Genomic DNA, 6,361 nt, shown 5'->3' on the forward strand with positions numbered 1-6,361 from the left:
TGTAGGTTGAGAACTTGAGCATGAGAGTGTGTGTTGGTCGTGTGGTGTACTGGTGTGTGCGTGTGAGTGTTGCGTGCGTGCGTGGCTGCGTGTGTAAGTGTGAGTGTTGCGTGCGTGCGTGGGTGCATGTGTTCTTCTGAGTGTTGCGTGCATGCAGTTCGTGTGCATGTGTGCGTGTGTGTATTATCACCAAACCATCTCTCGTGTGTTAAAACAGACGGCTCAGCATACCAATACAAGGCCACCTTGTCCGCTGTGCCCGCGGTCATGACTTCGAACCACCGTCCAATATTTTTTTGTCGTTTGTTTTCATTCTTACTAGCAAGATGCCCGTTCGTTGCACGTAACATGAAGATGCATTTGCATGACTAGTTTATATTGTGAGAGATGGGAAGGCCTTATTTGTAAATGTGGAGAGGTGTGTGGGTACCCTTTTGCAAAATTGTCATAGTTTCTTTCCTATCTGTCGGATATAAATCGGACGGCCTATATTGCAGGATGGCAGGCACACCATCATCACCACTCTGTTTTTTATAAGAATGTATTTTATATTTTATAATAGTGTAGATACAAGCCAAGTGGGCCCGATGGTAGTGAGATAATGTGATGCAACACTAGAGGTGCCATGTGGAAAGTTTAACTGGTCAACTAGTCATGTCTTGACTTGAGCAAATACATAGTTGTACGGTGTGCCCGTGATTGTATAATAACCACAAAATGCAAATGGTGACCATAATGAGTGGATTCTGAAGTCCAATTTACGTATCGTGCTTTCGCTTCAAATACAATGATCGTCATCGTATATATCGCGAGAGAAAGATGAAACATGCGTGAATGTGTTGGGGGCTTACTTTTAGAGGACCTGGAGATAGTTTGTGTGTGTACGTGAAAGGGGCGTAGTGGGGAGTATGCGATGGAGAGAGATGCTCTTCGTTTCTCTTTATTATGACTAACTTTATATATAGTATAAAAATATAAAAATTCACAGTGCGGAATAAATATCATTGTGGGCACCATGCAATGCAAATTAGCGTTCATACTCCTCCATATAACATTGTAATGTTGTATATATGTTGAAATTCTAAAATAATTTTTTTGCCACACATTATTCAAAAGGAATGTTGTATGCGAAATAAACGTGAAGAGAAGGCTTTTTAGATCAATGGGGTACGTGATGTTACATGTGTGAATGTGTAGTTGATGCATTTGGCAGGGCCTAGAGAGGTATGTGTGTGTATTATGTATTCGAGAGAGGCATGGATAGAGGGGCCGGAGGGGGGCGGGGAGAGATAGCACGAGAAATGAGAGTGGTGTAGAGAGAGAGACGAATATGACGTCATGGCGAGAGATTCCCTTGAGTGTGTATATGCAAGGGGGAGTGGATAGAGGCACCAGGAGAATATAATTTTATGTGTGGTGTCTGTGTTGGTATGTGTGGGTGTGAGAAGATGACGAGACATGGGGGCAGAGGGTGTGTCACCGCGTGAGATCCGGTGGGTCGAGGTGAGGCCCTTCGTTCGGTTCTGTCCTGCGCCACATTGGTCGGCTCATGACGCATTTAGGGAGACCCGTGGATGACTAGTCGTACAAGACAAAGATAGCATATATGTGAAGGAATCTGTGTCCACTGACAAAGCCGGCTAGGATTTGTAACCCTAGGTTCTCGGACTAAGGTAACCCCTTTATCTCTGATATTACTATTCATCCAACCTAACTTTAAGGGGCATCCTACAGAATGCTCTGCTAGAATCCTACTCGTCGATTAGGAAGAGAGGTGTGAGACAATGTGTGAGATACAGGCCTAAAGATAATGTGCGTACAGGAGACACATAGGTAGGTCTATGTATATAGAAAGGGTCGATGGGGATTGTGCGTGTGTATGCTTGCGAGAGGAAGAGTTCTTGTGATAAAGGTTAGTGAAAATAGTCTTACATGGTTACGAGAGGGAGGGAGGGTTATATCGAGAGCATGTGTGCAAGAAAGACACCTCGGGAGAGAGTGTGTGAGCACGTGTGAGAGACCACCGATGGAGAGTGAAACTACACGTAAAAGACTGTTGTACACATTGATTAAAGATATAAATTGTATCCAAATATTAGGATGGGATCATGATATTTGCAATTCATGTAAGGAACGGTCATTGATCCATTAGACATCTAGATTCTATCGAATTTGAGCATGTCTGTGTTATTATTCGACACAATTGATCCACATAGTTAGTATTTTGAACTCCAGACAATGCATCGCTTTAGCAATCGAATATAAACGTGAGTATAGTTCATGTTGTGTGTGTAAAGCACATTATAAATAGCTACCTATGAACTAGCATACATTTGAATTCAACTTAAGGTGGTTAAAAAAATCAAATTCAACATGAAGTCCATTCGATTATTTGAATTTGATATCATGGCATTTGTAAATCATATCTAAATTATGGGGGCACCAATCTTTGCTCTGATTTTGTACATAATAGCATATGTAGTCATGTACAAAATAGATTCAAATTTAGCTCCTCCATTCAAAAATAATCGTAGTTATAGGATTTTCAAGTGTCAAAATTTCAAAAAGAAGCGGATAATTTAATGAGGTTTTCAAACATACAAGGTCAAATTTAACTTTCTCTATTTAGGTCAATCCTAACACTTCAAGAGTACTCTAAACGCGAATGCTTGTGTTTCAAAATTTCGAACGAAATGCCTAAAGAGCCTCTACTCGCCCAAAACCTCGTGAGACCAATGTTTGCTAGTACAAGGAAATTACTTTTCTAATAACTCCGACCCGTGAAACCTACCAGCCCGACGTCCCAAGGTCTAAACTGGGATAGGTTTGTAGCTTCATCTAGACACCACGCAACCGCCTCTGAAAACATTCATACAGAATGGCCGCCTAAGCACACATGCGCACGGCCAAAATCCCTCCCGGCCACTATTTGGGACACCTGGGATTACCATCCTACACCGACCCGTAGTAGGTCCAAAATTTAAGAGGGGGGCAAAGTTTGTACTTTCCCCAAATTTCAAACAAGCGCATCCCATCTTCTATTCAAAAAAGCCAAAAACAAGCGCGTCCAAGACCGAAACATGGTTCTCCCCCCTCCCCCCGCCCACCCGTCTGATTCCCCATTCGTACTCCGTGGGCGCAAAAACTACCTCTCCACCGTGGCGTCCTCCGTCCTCCGTCCGCCACCCCATCCCATCCATCAACCGCCGCTCTCCTACATCACGCAGGAGCCGATACCCCAACGTCATCGTCCACCGCAGCTTCAACCGCAACGCCCTTTGAGGGAGTCCTGGATTAGGGGGTCCTTGGACAACCGAACTATATACTTTGGCCGGACTGTTGGACTATGAAGATACAAGATTGAAGGCTTCGTCCCGTATCCGGGTGGGACTCTCTTTTGCGTGGAAGGCAAGCTTGGCGATTCGGATATATAGACGTCCTTCTCTGTAACCGACTCTGGGTAACCCTAGCCCCCTCCGGTGTCTATATAAACCGGAGGGTTTAGTCCGTAGGACAACAACAATCATAATCATAGGCTAGCTTCTAGGGTTTAGCCTCTACGATCTTGTGGTAGATCAACTCTTGTAATACTCATATCATCGAGATCAATCAAGCAGGAAGTAGGGTATTACCTCCATCAAGAGGGCCCGAACTTGGGTAAACATTGTGTCCCTCGCCTCCTGTTACCATCAGCCTTAGACGCACAGTTCGGGACCCCCTACCCGAGATCCGCCGGTTTTGACACCGACATTGGTGCTTTCATTGAGAGTTCCACTATGCCATCACGATAAAGGCTTGATGGCTCCTTCGATCATCGGCAATGGTGCGATCCAGGGTGAGGTTTTTATCCCCGAACAGATCTTCGTATTCGGCGACTTCATACTGTGGGCCAACTTGCTTGGCCATCTGGAGCAGATTGAGAGCTACGCCCCTGGCCGTCAGGTCAGGTTTGGAAGCTTGAGCTATACTGCCGACATCTGCGGAGACTTGATCTTCGACGGATTCGAGCCCATGTCAGGTGCGCCGCATAGTCACGATGAGCATGACTTAGCTCCGTCGTCGGACGGTGTTCAGGAGATCACACCTGTGGCTACTCCGGCCCTCAATCCGGAATAGATTGTGTCATCCGAGGATGGGTGGATGGACTCCTCCACGGAGGCCGCACACTCAGCGGCGATAGAGCTGAATACTGACTTCACCTCCTATGAGACCTATGTTACCGGACCCTTGGATTCGTCCCCGACCACAGGCTCCGGACCGCTTGCGTCCGTGCCTATTGAATCTGATTGGGCACCGATCATGGAGTTTACCTCCGCGTATATCTTTCAGCACTCACCCTTAGGCGACGTGCTAAATTCATTGTGGTCTCTCTCCTTGTCAGGAGACCCTTGGCCGAACTGTGTCTGGCTTGAGTGGGAAGCGGACGACGAAGAAATTTATTCCCCACCAACCACCCACTTAAAAGCCACTGTCGACGACTTAACCGACATGCTTGATCTCGGCTCCAAAGACATCGACGATATGGACAACGATGCAGGAGAAGAACAGGAACCACCGCCCACAGAGCGCTGGACAACCACCTCATCATATAATATATACATGGTGGACACCCCCAAAAAAAGCAATCACAATAAGGCAACGGAGGATAATCCCCTCGTGAAGCAATCTAAGCATCGGCGTCATCGACGCCACTCTAAGCCCCGCCATAGCAAAAGCAGTGATACCGGCACAAGAGACAATAACGCTGCAAACAGTGCCGAAGACGAAGACAATCCCCTCCAGCCAGACTTTGAGCGGGAGGATGGGCAAGCTAGCCCTAAGGAACAGGCGATAGATAGAGAATCGTAGGATGACAATTACATGCCCCTCTCCGAAGATGAGGTGAGCCTCAGCGACGAAGAATTTATCGTGCGTGAGGATCCCGTCGAGCAGGAGTGCTTCAAGCGCCGGCTTATAGCCACAGCAAAAAGCCTGAAGAAAAAGCAGCAGCAGCTTCAAGCTGATCAAGATCTGCTAGCGGATAGATGGACTGAGGTCCTGGAAATCGAGGAATACGAACTCGAGCACCCAACCAAAAGTTACCCAAAGCACAGGTTGCTACCCCAACTCGAGGATGAAGCATTAAATCATACACTACCTGCGTATGATGCGGCTGACCGCCCACCTCATGGTCGAGACAAAATGGCGTATCAGCCCGAAGTCTAGCCCGCACCCCGTCGCCAGTCAAACAAAAACACCAAGGCCCGGGGCTACACGCAGGACTTGCGAGACGTATTGGAAAACAAAGCAGGACATACAAGATCGATCCACGGATCACGGGGGCACGCCCCAACGCGTGACGACGACCGTCACGCCAGATATACTAAAAGCAAATCCGGTCGGGCCGAATACAGCAGACAAGACTCGTATGAACTGCGTCGTGATATAGCTCGGCACAGAGCCGCCGCACACCCCCTATGCTTCACTGATGAAGTAATGGATCATGCATTCCCAGAAAGGTTTAAACCCGTGAACATTGAATCATATGATGGCACTACAGACCCTGCAGTATGATAGAGGATTTCTTCCTCCACATTCACATGGCCCGCGGGGATGATCTACATGCCATTAAGTATCTCCCACTAAAACTCAAAGGGCCGGCTCGGCATTGGCTGAATAGCTTGCCGGCAAACTCCATCGGAAGTTGGGAGAACCTGGGAGACGCATTCCAGGACTACTTCTAGGGCACTTATGTGCGACCACCGGATGCTGATGATTTAAGTCACATAACACAACAGCCCGGAGAGTCAGCCAGAAAATTCTGAACTCGGTTCCTAACTAAAAAGACCCAAATTGTCGACTGTTCGTATGTCGAAGCCCTAGCGGCCTTTAAACATAACATCCCTGACGTGTGGATCGCCCGACATCTCAGCCAAGGGAAGCCAAAATCCATGGCAGCCCTCACAACACTCATGACCCGCTTTTGCACGGGCGAGGATAGCTGGTTAGCCCGTAGCAACAACACAACAAGCAATCCTGGCACATCAGAGGCCAGAGATAGCAACGGCAAACCCCGACGCAACAAACACAAGCATCGCAAAAATGGTGGAAACGCCAAAGATACGGCAGTCAATGCCGGATTTAGTGGCTCTAAGTCCGGTCAACGGAAAAGGCCATTCAAAAATGACAATTCGGACCCGTCCAGTCTGGACTGCATACTCGACCGTCAATGCCAAATTCATGGCACCCCAGGAACACCAGCCAATCACACCAACAGAGAATGTTGGGTCTTCAAACAAGCCGGCAGGTCAGGTGCCAAAAACAAGGAGAAGGGGTCTCAAAGCGATGAGGGCGACGAGGAGCCCAGATCACCGAATACAGG

The sequence above is a fragment of the Triticum urartu genome, chromosome 3 (assembly GCF_003073215.2).
Source record: "Triticum urartu cultivar G1812 chromosome 3, Tu2.1, whole genome shotgun sequence".
Classification (NCBI taxonomy): Eukaryota; Viridiplantae; Streptophyta; class Magnoliopsida; order Poales; family Poaceae; genus Triticum; species Triticum urartu.